This window comes from Rattus norvegicus, chromosome 16 (assembly GCF_021556685.1).
Source record: "Rattus norvegicus strain SHRSP/BbbUtx chromosome 16, alternate assembly SHRSP_T2T, whole genome shotgun sequence".
Classification (NCBI taxonomy): Eukaryota; Metazoa; Chordata; class Mammalia; order Rodentia; family Muridae; genus Rattus; species Rattus norvegicus.
This window is the reverse complement of record NC_141549.1, coordinates 52,717,872-52,731,042: the sequence shown is the minus strand read 5'-3', so window position 1 is coordinate 52,731,042 and position 13,171 is coordinate 52,717,872. Positions and strand designations below refer to the sequence as shown.

General features: G+C 44.6%; 1 protein-coding gene; it reads right to left on the bottom strand.

Moving 5' to 3' along the window:
* Nucleotides 1-13,171, bottom strand: part of Erich1 (glutamate-rich 1) — a gene marked incomplete at its 5' end in the record, with an annotated part of 52,793,804 nt that overhangs the window by 30,933,321 nt on the left and 21,847,312 nt on the right.

The following is a 13,171-nucleotide window of genomic DNA, read 5'->3' as shown; positions in this document are numbered from 1 at the left end:
AGGTTATGCAGACAAAACTTGGGTTAGAATTCATAAGCAAAGCAAAATGGAATGAGATGTCAGTTCAGGCCAAAGGAAACGGTGAAGGCAAGTTCAAGAAACAGTTCAGACGGGGTTGGGGATTTAGCTCAGTGGTAGAGCGCTTGCCTAGGAAGCACAAGGCCCTGGGTTCGGTCCCCAGCTCTGAAAAAAAGAACCAAAAAAAAAAAAAAAAAAGAAACAGTTCAGACCCATCCATCCCCTCCCAATGTTCCTGTCACTGAAGGCCTGGGGACCCCCTATATGATGTCAGTGCTACTGCAGCCAGCGACAGTGTAGAAACAGATAAATTATAAACACCTGTTTTAGTTAAAGATTTATCGCTATGTATGAAGAGACACTGTGGTAGTTTAAATATGCTTGGCCCAGGGAGTGGCACTATTAGGAGGTATGTCCACGTTGGAGTACGTGTGCCACTGTGGGTGAGGTTTGATTGGGACCCTCCTCCCTAGCTGCCTGAGAGATTTGACTTTCTCCCATTTGCCTTCAGAATAAGATGTAGAACTCTTGGCCCCTCTAGCTTCAAGCCTGGATGATGCCATGACGATAATGGACTGAACCTCAGAACTAGTAAGCCAGCCCCATTAAATGTTGTCCTTTATAAGAGTTGCCTTGGTCATGGTGTCTCTTTAAAACAATGGAAACCCAAACTATGGTGTGACACCATAATCACAGCAACTCTACATCAGGAACAGCAGCAGCAGGACGAGACTGCCACACTGGGCGTGGCTTGAGCATCTGAGACCTCAAAGCCCTCCCCCAGTAACCACTTCCTCCAACAAGGACATACCTTCTAACAGTGCCACTCCCTATGGGCCTATGGGGGCCATTTTCATTCCAACCACTACTGCATCCTTACACCAAATGTCACTCCCTGTTTGAAACTTATTTAAGGGTAGCCAAATGTTACTAATGGTAAATTTTAATCTCCTTCAAAAACAAAGTGAAACAAAAGATTAGAAAGAATCTTTATGCATGCAAGTTATGGGCCAGTGAGGTGGCCTTTAGTTCACTGAGGTGGAAGAGGCAGACAGGCATTTTGTGACTCTGGAGCCAGCCAGCTACATAAAGAACACTGTTATTGAAACAACTTCAGAGGTTGGCACAGCCTTGCTTACTTGACCACCTGAGTCTCAGTTTTATTTATATACCCTTTTGTTTTGTTCTCAACTTTGAAATATAAAAACTTAAAAAAAAAATCCATTAAGACATTTAAGTTCTTCTCCTATGGCCTGTCCACCAGCGCTGCTTGCGCTCTCTCTCTCTCTCTCTCTCTCTCTCTCTCTCTCTCTCTCTCTCTCACACACACACACACACACACATTGTATCACTATGTGGCCTTGGACTATCCTGAAGCTCCCTGTGCACCTACGTAGACCAGTATGCCCATCTCCCGGATAATGGAATTAAAGGCATGCACCACCACATCCGGCCTATGGCATCCTTTTAATGTTGCTCTTACAGAACTTTATACAAATCAAATCACTTTGACTCCCTATCAAAACAGGTTAGAGAAGTATCTTGAAACATTATGCTGTTGAATTTCATAAGAAAAGCCAAGTGTTTTTGTAACTTCCGTGGACAATTCATCCTATCTTAGCTGTCTAGGGTCCCGGGAGCAGTCTCACAATTTGACACTGAGAAAAGGTAGCGAACCACACAAACTCCACACCCCTGCATGCATGGCACAGAGCTAGAGCCATAGGCTGGTCTCAACTGCAGGCTCTGGTCTAGGAATCTTGAATAAGCATTCAGGCCACACACACACACACACACACACACACACACACACACACACGTCTGTGTGGCTGTCCCTTTCATGAGGTAAGATCACAGAGACATGAAAGGGTGAAGATTCTATCTGGCCCATTGGTTTTGTTCCCACAGGAGGCTCCAGAAAGAGTCCATTCCACAGCAATTTTGTTTTCATTCAATCCCTTAAGCAAGCTCATTGACAACTCTCTGTGTGCTCATCTATAGCAGCCTGGAGTGGGCGATCCGTGATACCGTGCTTCACATCTCTATAAACCGGTAAACCACTCAGTTTATTTATACTTAGAATTATGTGTGTACCTTCAGTTGGCAAGGCCACCGGTATACCTTTACAGTTTTGCCTCAAGGATCTATTAACTCTCCTGCCCTGTGTCATAACTTAGAAGGAATCTTGATCATCTGTCTCTTCCACAAAATATCACATTGGTGCACTATATTGATGACATTATGCTGACTGGACCAAGGAAACAGGAAGTAGTAACCACTTTGCACTCATTGGTAGCACATATGCCTAACAGAGGATGGGAAATAAATCCAACCAAAATTCAAGGACCATCTACCTCAGTGAAATTCTTAGGAGTCCAGTGGTGTGGGGCATGCAGAGATCGTCCTTCTGAGGTAAAAATATAAGGTATCACACCTGGCCCCTTCCCACCACCAGGAAAGGAACACAATGTTTGGTGGGTCTGTTGGATTCTGGAGACAGCACATTCCTCACTTGGGTGTGCTACTCAGGCCCATTTACCAAGTGACTCAGAAAGCTTCTACTTTTGTGTAGGGCCTGGAACAGGAGAGGCTCAACAGGTCCAGGCTGCTCTACCACTTGGACCACATGATCCAGCCGACCCGATGGTACTTGAGGTGTCAGTGGCAGATAGAGATGCTGTTTGGAGCCTCTGTCAGGCCCCTGTAGGCGATCATAGAAGAGACCTTTGAGATTTTGAACTGAAGCTCTACCATCATCTGCAGATAACTATTCTCCCTTTGAAAAACAGCTCTTGGCCTGCTATTGGGCCTTAGTGGAAACTGAATGTTTGACAATAGGAAACCAAGTTACCATGCGACCTGAACTGCCCATCATGAGCTGGGTGTTATCAGACCCTTCAAGTCATAACAAGTAGGACATGTACAGTAGCAGTCTCTTCTCAAATGGAAGTGGTATACTCATGATCAGGCCTGGGCAGGTCCTGAGGGGACAAGCAAGTTCCATGAAGAAGTTGCTCAAATGCCTATGGTCTCTACTCCTGTAGCAATGCCATCTGCTGCCAATCAGGTACCTATAGCCTCATGGGGTGTTCCTAATGATCAGCTGGCTGAAGAAGAGAAGACCAGGACCTGGTTTACTGACGTCTCTACATGTTATGTAGGCACCACCCAGACGTGGACAGCGGCAGCATTACAACTGCTTTCCAGGGTTGATACAAGTAAAGGAAAATCTTTACAATGGGCAGAACTTCTGGCAGTACACATGGTATTAGTGTTCATTTGGAAGAAGAAATGGCCAAATGTATGATTGTTCACTGACTCATGGGCTGAAACCAATGGATTGGCTGGATGGTCAGGGACTTGGAAAGATCATAATTGGAAAATTGGTGAGGAAGACTTCTGGGGATGAAGTATGTGGACAGATCTCTCCAAATGGGCAAAGGATGTGAAGATATTTGTGTCCCGTGTAAATGCTCACCAAAAGGTGACTTCAGCTGAGGAGGAGGTTAATAATCAAGTGGATACAATGACCTGTTCTGTGGACAGTCAGCCTCTTTCCCAGCCATCCCTGTCATTGCTCAATGACCAAAGTGGCCATGGTGGCTGAGATGGTGGCTTGGGCTCAACAACATGGACTTCCACTCACCAAAGCTTACCTGGCTGCAGCTGCTGCTGGATGCCAGATCTGCCAACAGCAGAGACCAACACTGAGCCCCAGATATGGCACCATTCCTCGAGGTGACCAGCCAGCAGCTTGGTGGCAGATTGACTACATTTGACCACTTCCTCCATGGAAAGGACAACGTTTTGTTCTTACTTGAGTAAATACTTATTCTGGTTATGGATTTGCCTTTCCTGCACATAATGCCTCTGCCAAAACCACCATCAGTGGACTTACAGAATGCCTTATCCATCGTCACGGTATTCCACACAGTATTGCTTCTAACCAATGAACTCATTTCACAACCAGAGAAGTGCGACAGTGGGCCCACGACCATGGAATGCACTTGTCTTACCATATTCCCCATCATCCTGAAGGAGTTGGTCTAATAGAAAGATGGACTGACCTTTTCAAGACACAGTTACAGCATCAATTAGGTGGCAGCAGCATGGAGGGCTGAGGTAGAGTTCTTCAGAAGGCAGTATATGCTTTGAATCAGCGTCCAATATATGCTACAGTTTCTCCCACAGCCAGGATTCATGGGTCAAGGAATCAAGGGGGTGGAAAGGGAATAGTTCTACTCACTATCATTCCTAGTGACCCTCTAGGAAAATTTTTGCTTCCTGTCCCCACAACCCTAGGTTCTGTTGGCCTAAAAGTTTTGGTTCCAGAGCAGGGAGTACTCCTACCAGAAGGCACAACAAACATTCCATTGAACTGGAAGCTCAGATTTCCCCCTGGTCATTTTGGGCTTCTAATGCCCTTAAACCAACAGGCTAAGGAAGGAATAACAGTGTTAGGAGGGTGTGGTAGATACAAAATACCATGGGGAAATTGGATTGCTTCTCCACAATGGAGGTAAAACAGATTATGTCTGGAGTACAGGAGATCCCTTAGGGCGTCTCTTGGTACTACCATGTCCTGTGATTAAAGTCAATGGGAAACTACAACAGCCTAATCAAAACAGGATGACAAAGGACACACACTGGTCAGGAATGAAGGTATGGGTCACTCCTCCAGGAAAAGAGCCGAGACCTGCCGAGGTGCTTGCAGAGGGTGGAGGAAATACAGAATGGGTAGTAGAGGAAGGTAGTTATAAATACCAGCTAAGGAGGGGTTGGGGATTTAGCTCAGTGGTAGAGCCCTTGCCTAGGAAGCGCAAGGCCCTGGGTTCGGTCCCCATCTCCGAAAAAAAAGAACCAAAAAAAAAAAAAAATACCAGCTAAGGCCATGTAATCAGTTGCAGAAATGAGGATTATAAAGTAATATGAATTATTCTGTTTTATTTTGTGAAGAACACATTTGTATAGCTATTTGTGCTTTCTTCCATTTTTTTTCTTTTAACATCAATTGGTATTTAAGTTGAGATACTAAAAGGATGTTCCCAAGGGACATTACCCCATTGTAAATTTACAAATGCATTTGCAATTGTATGAGGAATAGTTATATCATGTTAAGGGTATTCATGACCTGGTTATTGTTTCAAGTGTACATGAGATATTATTTGTGTCAAGTTGACAAGGGGTGCAATGTAGTGGCTATTCCTGGTTGTCAACTTGACCATATCTGGAATGAACTACAATCCAGAACTGGAAGGCTCACCTGTGATCTTCATCTTGAAGCTGGGAGATAAAAGTTTCTGAGCTGGATCTTGGCATGAGATCTTGAGGCAAAGTGGCTATGAATTCCAATAGACTAAGGCAACAAGATCTCTGAGTTCAAGGTCAGCCTGGGACAAAACAAATCCCAGATCTAGGCATGGTGGCACACATTTTTAATCTGGGCCACACCTTCTGCTGGAGACCTACGTTAGGACATTGGAAAAAGGAAGATGCTCTCATCTTGGCCTACCTGCCTTGTGGGACTGAGCAACTGCTAGATCGTTGGACTTCCATTCACAGCTGCTGCTGACATTGTTGGGGAGTTGGGCTACAGACTGTAAGTCATCAACAAATTCCCTTACTATATAGAGACTGCCCATAAGTTCTGTGACGCTAGAGAACCCTGACTAATACATCAACAATGAGCTTAATTAAATGGTGGTCACTAATTGAAGACCATGCTCTTATCTTTACACGATTATGATTGGTTTCAAAAGACTGGGCGAGTCATACTCCATGAGCACATCTGGAAATGGAAATGCAGTTATCTCCTGCTTTCATGACATGCTTCTTATTAAACTATCCACAGTCTTTCTGTGGCTTCAACTCCTGGGCTCTTTAATACGTGTTTATTTTCATCTCGTGTGAGTGAGTATTCACCTGCACGTATGTGTGTGCACTAAAAGCATGCAGTGCCTGCAGAGGCCAGAAGAAAGTGGCAGACTCTCTGTTGGGGTTGTTTGATGGTTGTAAGTCACCATGTGGGGGCTGGGAACCAGGCCCTTACCTCTAGGAGAAGAACAGCCCGTGCTCTTGAACTGCTGAGCTGGTCCCCCATCCCCAACCCCTGGCCCCACAAACAAGGTTTCTCTGTGTGGACCAGGTTGGCCTTGAACTCACAGAGATCTGTCTGCCTGCCTCCCTTTGCCTCCAGAGTGCTGGGATTAAAGGTGTCCAATATTATGCCCAACCAGTTGTTTGTTTGTTTTTAAGAAAGAGAAAGGATGGGAAGTTAGGTGGGTAGAGAGGTGCATGGGATCCTGGGAGGTATTCAGGAAGAAAAAAAGAATATGATGATTAAAATATATTGTATAAAATTCTCAAAGTATAAATAAAAACATTTAAAAAAACCCAAATGTACAAAATTTAAAGCAAAATTAATTCTACATGATGCACTTCTCAATTAAGCACAGGTATTTTTCACAGACTGAGAGGAAACCTTTTGGTGTCCGGGGAAGTTTTTGGTGACAGTCAGTTCCAGGGTCTACCAAAAATTCCAACAGTAATTTAGTTCAGCATGTAACAAGGGTTCTGCTGTGTCTCTTGGGCAGAGGTAAGCTTAGAGGTAGACTGATACAAGAAATTGGGAAGATGGTTCTCTCTTTTTTTTTGTATTAGATATATTTCTTTACTTACATTTCAAACGTTATTCCCTATTCTGGTTTCCTGTCCATAAGCCCCCCTCACCTCCCCTCCCCCATACAGGTATCCCCCCCATCCTTACTGCCCCCCATACTCCCCTGCACTAGGGGTCCAACCCTGGCAGGGCCAAGGGCTTCCCCTTCCACTGGTGTCCCAACAAGGCTAGTCTCTGCTACATATGCAGTTGGAGCCCTGGGTCAGTCCATGTATAGTCTTTCAGGAGTGGTTTAGTCCTGGAAACTCTGGTTGGTTGGCATTGTTGTTCTTATGGGGTTGCAAGCTCCTTCGACTCTTTCAATTCTTCCTCTAATCTCCCCCAAGGAGGTCCTGTTCTCAGTTCAGTGGTTTGCTGCTAGCATTGACCTCTGTATTGGACATGATCTGGATGTGTCTCTCAGGAGAGATCTATATCTGGTTCCTTTCAGCATGCATTTTTTTAGCTTCACCCATCTTACCTAGTTTTGGTAGCTGTATATGTATGGGCCACATGTGGGGCAGGCTCTGAATAGCCGTTCGGGAAGACGGTTCTCTTAGCCTGCAGGTTTATAACTCGTAGTAGCTGCAAAGATGGGACCAATTTACCAGCCTGCCCCAAATATTCTCAAGGCAAAACACATATCAATTGTATAGGTTTGTGATTTGGATAAGTTTTATGGACCAGAGCCCATAACTGTGTTTTAAAGGTAGTGTAAGATTTCAGAGAAAGGAAGCAAGGAAAGGATTCTTGTCGAGAAGAGGAAAGGCATGGGTGACTGAAGCAGACAAAAGGAACGCCATCTGAGCTGTGGTGTGTGGGCGTGGCCAGAGGTGGCCTGTATACAGCCCGCAGAGGGACAGGCAGAAAGAGAAGTGAGTGCTCCCTGAGAAGCATCAGTGGGAAGCTTAACCACGGTACTGGAGCTGAAGGTGAACCTAGCTGACGCACACTCAAGAGCCTGCATCAGCCGTAAGAGGCGTGTTGAGCTCCTGAGTGCTTCAGCGAGCATCCAGCTGTGTAGATGAGAGGCTTCATAATTACAAGATAAGGCCAAGAAATGAAGCTTTCGGTCAATACCAGCACTACCTGGGCCTTAAAAAATCTCTAGATACAATACAAAAACCAAGGTTTATATAGAACACAGAAGAGGGCAAAGCACAAATCGATAGGTTTGAGTTCAACAGAGAATTGTAAGAACATACAAGCTTCTAGCCCAGTATGAGGGCTTATTAAATATAATTATAGTTTAATAGAAAGTAAGGGAATCCTACACTAGGTGTGTGTGCCAGCTGGGTTAGAATTACATATTTTTCTTCTAATAGCCCTAAAAGGTAAACATGGATCTCTCTTTTTTTTCATAGATCGAAATACAAAGCTCAAAATAGCTAAGAATCACACAGCTTGTAAGTAGGAAAGCCCAGGTTTGACCGAGGGTCTGTCTGGCTACAAACATCCATTTTCTACTATGCCTTTAACTGAGAACTGGAAGATCTGCCAGGAGGGAGAAGAAGAAATAAATGTGTGATCAGTATAATAAATACAAATACAGAGTCTTACCGGACACGCATGGAAGATGGGAGGTACACAACAGAACCCGGGAGAGGGAGAGGTGGTCCCCGAGACGGAATGGGAGGTACACAACAGAACCCGGGAGAGGGAGAGGTGGTCCCCGAGATGGAATGGGAAAGGAACGTGGCCCCATCCCAGAGAAGCCTGATGCCTTTCATACACACAGTCAGGTGATTTCTGTTTCTGTTAAAGAGGGGGGAGAGAGAGAGAGAGGGGGGGGGGGAAGCTGGGCAGGAGCGCCGTATGCTTTTGATCCCAATACTGAGGGTAGAGATGGTGGATCTCTGAGTTCAAGGCCAACCTGATATATAAAGTGAGTTATAGGAGAGCCAGGGCTACACAGCGAACCCACACACAGTGGACCCCCCCCCAAAAAAAATTAAAGAGCGTTTCTATACACAGAAGCATGTTTATAATACAAAGTTCTTAGGAGACACTTTCAGAAAGAGTCAATCTTTCCCTCTGTCCCTTAGGGTAGTTTCACAGTTGATGTATGTGAGGAAGGTGCAGTGAAGAAACTGACAATATGATTGCTCCTTGACATAGTTAAAGGGGACGGTTCTTCTTACATTGTAGATATGAGAGACAGAACAGCCAGAAACAACTGGAAGAGTCCAGAGCAGAAAGAGTAAGGAGGCTGAACACAGCCAGCAGACTGGGCATGGCTAGGGTTACCTCAGAGAGAAGGGAGACTATCAGGGGACAGAGAATAGAGCAAGCATAGGAAAAATAGCAAGAACAGAACAGAACAAAAGAAGCAAGAACTTCCCATAGTGTTTGGGAATAGCTGGGTTATAAGGAGAAGGAGAAGCTGGCGGCAGGGAAGGGAGCCTCCGGGAGCTTAGAGAAGGGGAGGAGGTGGGAAGGGCTAGGAGCTAGCCTGGACTCTGAAGTAGGTCACAGGTACTCTCACACTGAGGGAGCCTGGGGACAGCATGCACTTTGTATACCAAAAAGCACCACTGTCCCCTGTGCCAGAGGTAAGGGAAATGACGCCTTTTGGCAGATGGGAACCAGTTTCACAAGTTCCTGAGGAATGCTGGTTTTTATCTAACTGCCAGAAATCCTCCTGTAGTCCAGCTTGAGTTCAGGTCTAGATATACAGACTGCCTTTAGATGTTTAGGGAAGAATTGGAGTTTCCTTTGGGCCCAACAGTTAATACTAAATGCACAGAAGAAAGAGTGGACCTTGAGAGCTTCTAAAAAAATAATAATGATAATGTAAGAGACAATTCAAACAACAGCACAGCATGGACGAGGTAAGAGAACAGACACGTCAGTTGGTCTGTGCGAGCTGCCTGGTGCCGGGCCTAATCTGTACAGAGGCAACCAGAGAAGGCTCCGGGGAGAGTGCACCTTTATCCCAGCACTCAGACGCAGAGGCCGGAAGACCTCTGCTCTGCAAGTTCCAGGCCAGGCAGGGGTTCGTGGTGAGACATTGTCTAAAAATAAAGACAGAAGCATGGAAGGAAAGGGGGGGGGGGGGGGAGGAAGGAGAGAAGGAGAAGGAAGAGATTGACAAATTAATTGGAAATACATGGAAGATGAAAGCAAGAGAATAAAAAATGTTTTCCCAAGAGTATCTTTCTAAGCAAAGTGGAAAGGGCTAGTCTTAGAAGTGTTGTATACAATGGAGCTGATGTTCTTTGTTTGCTTTGACTTTTGTTCTCCTGTCTGGGTCACCTCCTCCCACAATCCTTCCCCCCTCCAGCCCTTCCTCTTCTCCCCTGAGCAGGTGGGGCCCCTCCTGGAATCTCCCCCACCCTGGTACTTCAAGTCTCTGCGAGACTAGGCACTTCCTATCCCACTGAGGCCAGTCAAGGCCGCCTGGCCAGCAAAACATGGAGCTAGTGTTTGGTGTGTTGGTATCTCTTGTTGATGGAAGCAAGGAATCATGGGAAGGCCTACCTCTAACAACTATTTAGCTAATGTTAACCAACTTGGGCTCTGCCGTAAATGCATAATATCTGAGTGTCCTCCTCAATATTTAACCCTTGAACTTGCTTTGTAAACCAACTTGAATTTAAAGATCTGCCTACCACACCTCCTGAGTCCTGGGATTAAAGGAACGCACTGGCCATGTCCAGTGTTTGACTTGGGTTTTAGAGAAAACTCATATAGTCTGTGCTTTTTATAGATTTTTAAAAAATATTATAATTACGTACATGTGTATGTGATTACGTGTAAGTATTCGCACATTAGTACAGGTACCCTAGGAGGGCAGAAGACAGTGAATTACACAAGAACTGGAGTTGTGAGCCACCCAACATGGGTATTAGGAATCAAACTCATGACTCCTGGAAAGTGCACAATCTTAACCACTCAGCCATTTTTCTCCAACCCCACCCCTCCCACCTGTTCAGTAATGGGGATTGGATTCAACCCTGTATCTACTAGGTGAACACTGTGAACTATAACCTAGTTTCTTTATGGAATCTTTTCTTACTTATAGTACAGCAGTTTTAAGCTTTAATGGGTCAATCAGGGACCCAACAGGAGGATATACTTAAGTTAGAGTAAGTCCAGCAGTGTTCAGTGGAAAGGCTGTTTACAAAAGGAAGGCTAAATTGAAGGTAATCCAGAAGACAGTGGCTCAAACTATGGCCTCCCTCTCCAGAGAGACGTGCCTTGAGTGTAGAGAGGCCAGGGTAAGGCAGAGCTCAGAGCAGGAGCACTTGCTTCCCAGTCTGGTGATCATCAAATCACTGACTGCACTGTATTCCTTAAGTAATATGAATTGTCTTCCCTTGTGATTTCCAATAATTTCCTTATAGCCTTTGTACTGGCTGGCTTTGTGTGCCAACTTGACACGAGCTAGAGTCTTCAGACAGGAAGGAGCCTCCCTTGAGGAAATGTCTTGGTGAGATCCAGCTGTAGGGCATTTTCTTAATTAGGATCGATGAGGGAGGCTCAGCCCTTTGTGGGTGGTGCCAGCCCTGGGCTGGTAGCCCTGGGCTCTTTAAGAAAGCAGGCTGAGTGAGTCACTGGAAGCAAGCCAGTGAGCAGCACTCCTCCATGGCCTCTGCATCAGCTATGGCCTCTAGTTTTCTGCCCTGCTTGAGTTCCTGTCCTGACTTGTGAAAGTGTAAGCCAAATAAATCCTTTCCTTCCCAACTTGCTTTTTGGTCTCAGTGTTACATTGCAGTAGTAGAAAGCCTAACCAAGACAGCCATGTTTATAAAAAGAAATATTCAAAGAAATGGCCTCCCTGGTGTAAATACAAGAACATTGGTGGAAGCTGGTAGAAACAGGAAGATATTTTTGTTCTCAGTCTTCTAGTTCAGGTTAGTAAAAACCCGTACAAGGAACCCCCCCTTTTGTTTACATTTTGCCCAAGGCTTTAATACCAAGCTCTGGTTCTGGAGTCTAATTTTGATCAATCTGCTGTTTCAGGCAACAAACACGATATACAAAAACAAACAAATTGAACAGGCCATCTGAGTCCACTTTCAACCTTACCAAAAAATGGTTGGGTATAATCTGCTCATAAAGTGTTCAGGTTTGGGGTAAGATTTATAACTTTTGCTGGTTGTCTCCACTCAAATAATTGTTCAAATCTTCTGATTACAGTTTCACTTAGTTATCATTTAACATGCTAATTTGAGAAAATACCTTTGTCATTGATACCCAGGAGAAAGTTATGTTTTAGTTTAAAATAATTGTACTCCCAATAAAGGATGGCTGGCACTTTTGAGAGAAAGGAAACGGAACAGAAAATCCTCAAAGGGAACTGGGCAAGATAACTGAGTTTGTAAAGTGCCCACTGAGTAAACTGAGGGTCTGAGGTCGGGTCCCCAGCACCCACAGCAACAGGCATCTGCAATCCCAGCGCTGGGTAGGTGGAGACAGGAGGCTCCCAGAGGATACTGGGAAAGCCAGCCTAGCCCAAACTGATACACTCCAGGCCCCGTTATCTTAAAACTTTAGGCTCTGTCTCAAAAAGTGAAAAAGGTGGACAGCTGGTAAGAGAAGATCTGACTTCAGTCTCTGGCTTCCACGTGCTTACTTACACAAATGCTAATGTACCCACATGCACGAGTACAGACACAACAAACCACACACAAAGTACTCAAAGGTTACAGCAAATATGTAAAGCATACATCTGCTAAGGGGTTAATATAGAGAATATGTAAAGAATCTAAGAGCAAACAACCCAATTAAAATATGAGCAAAGGGTGTGAGTAGACATTTCTCTGAAGGAGACAGACAAACGAGTTAATGATTGTATCCAATCAATGTCACAAATAATCAGGGGAAAATATACCAAAGACAGCTATTAAGGTGGTTAGCAAAATGATTAAGAAATAATTATTGGCAAACACATGGAGAAAGGGGTCCTTTTATACAGAATATAATGTAGAACAGTATGGAAGTTCTTCAGAAGACTGAACTACCATATACTCCATGTGCTGCATAATAGCATGTCTGTCAACAAACATGGGACATGATGGTGGTCCCATAAGACTATATGACCTAGTGATTTCCTAGCTCTTTTACTTTGTGTGAGTATCCTCTATGATGTCCATACAACAGCATTATCACACAGCCCATTTCTCTTGTTAAATGATGCATGATTCTATACAAAAAGGAAATAAAATCAGTGTTGTGATTAGGTTGAATCACCTAGGAGATGAGCTCCTAGGCCCAATTGTGAGGATTGTCTGAATTAGGTTAGGCATCTGGCCATGCCTGTGAGAAATTATCTAGAATGGGTCCATTGAAGTGAGAAGATCTGTCCACTGTGGGTGACATCATCCCATAGGCTGGAGTCCAAAGAAAAAGGAGAAAGGGAACTGAGCACTAATACTCCCTGTTGTCTTTCACTGCCTGTCTTATTTTTTTTACTTAGGTTTTACTACTTTGAACAGACACCACGACCAAGTTACCTCTTGTAAGGACAACATTTCATTGGGGCTGCCTTAC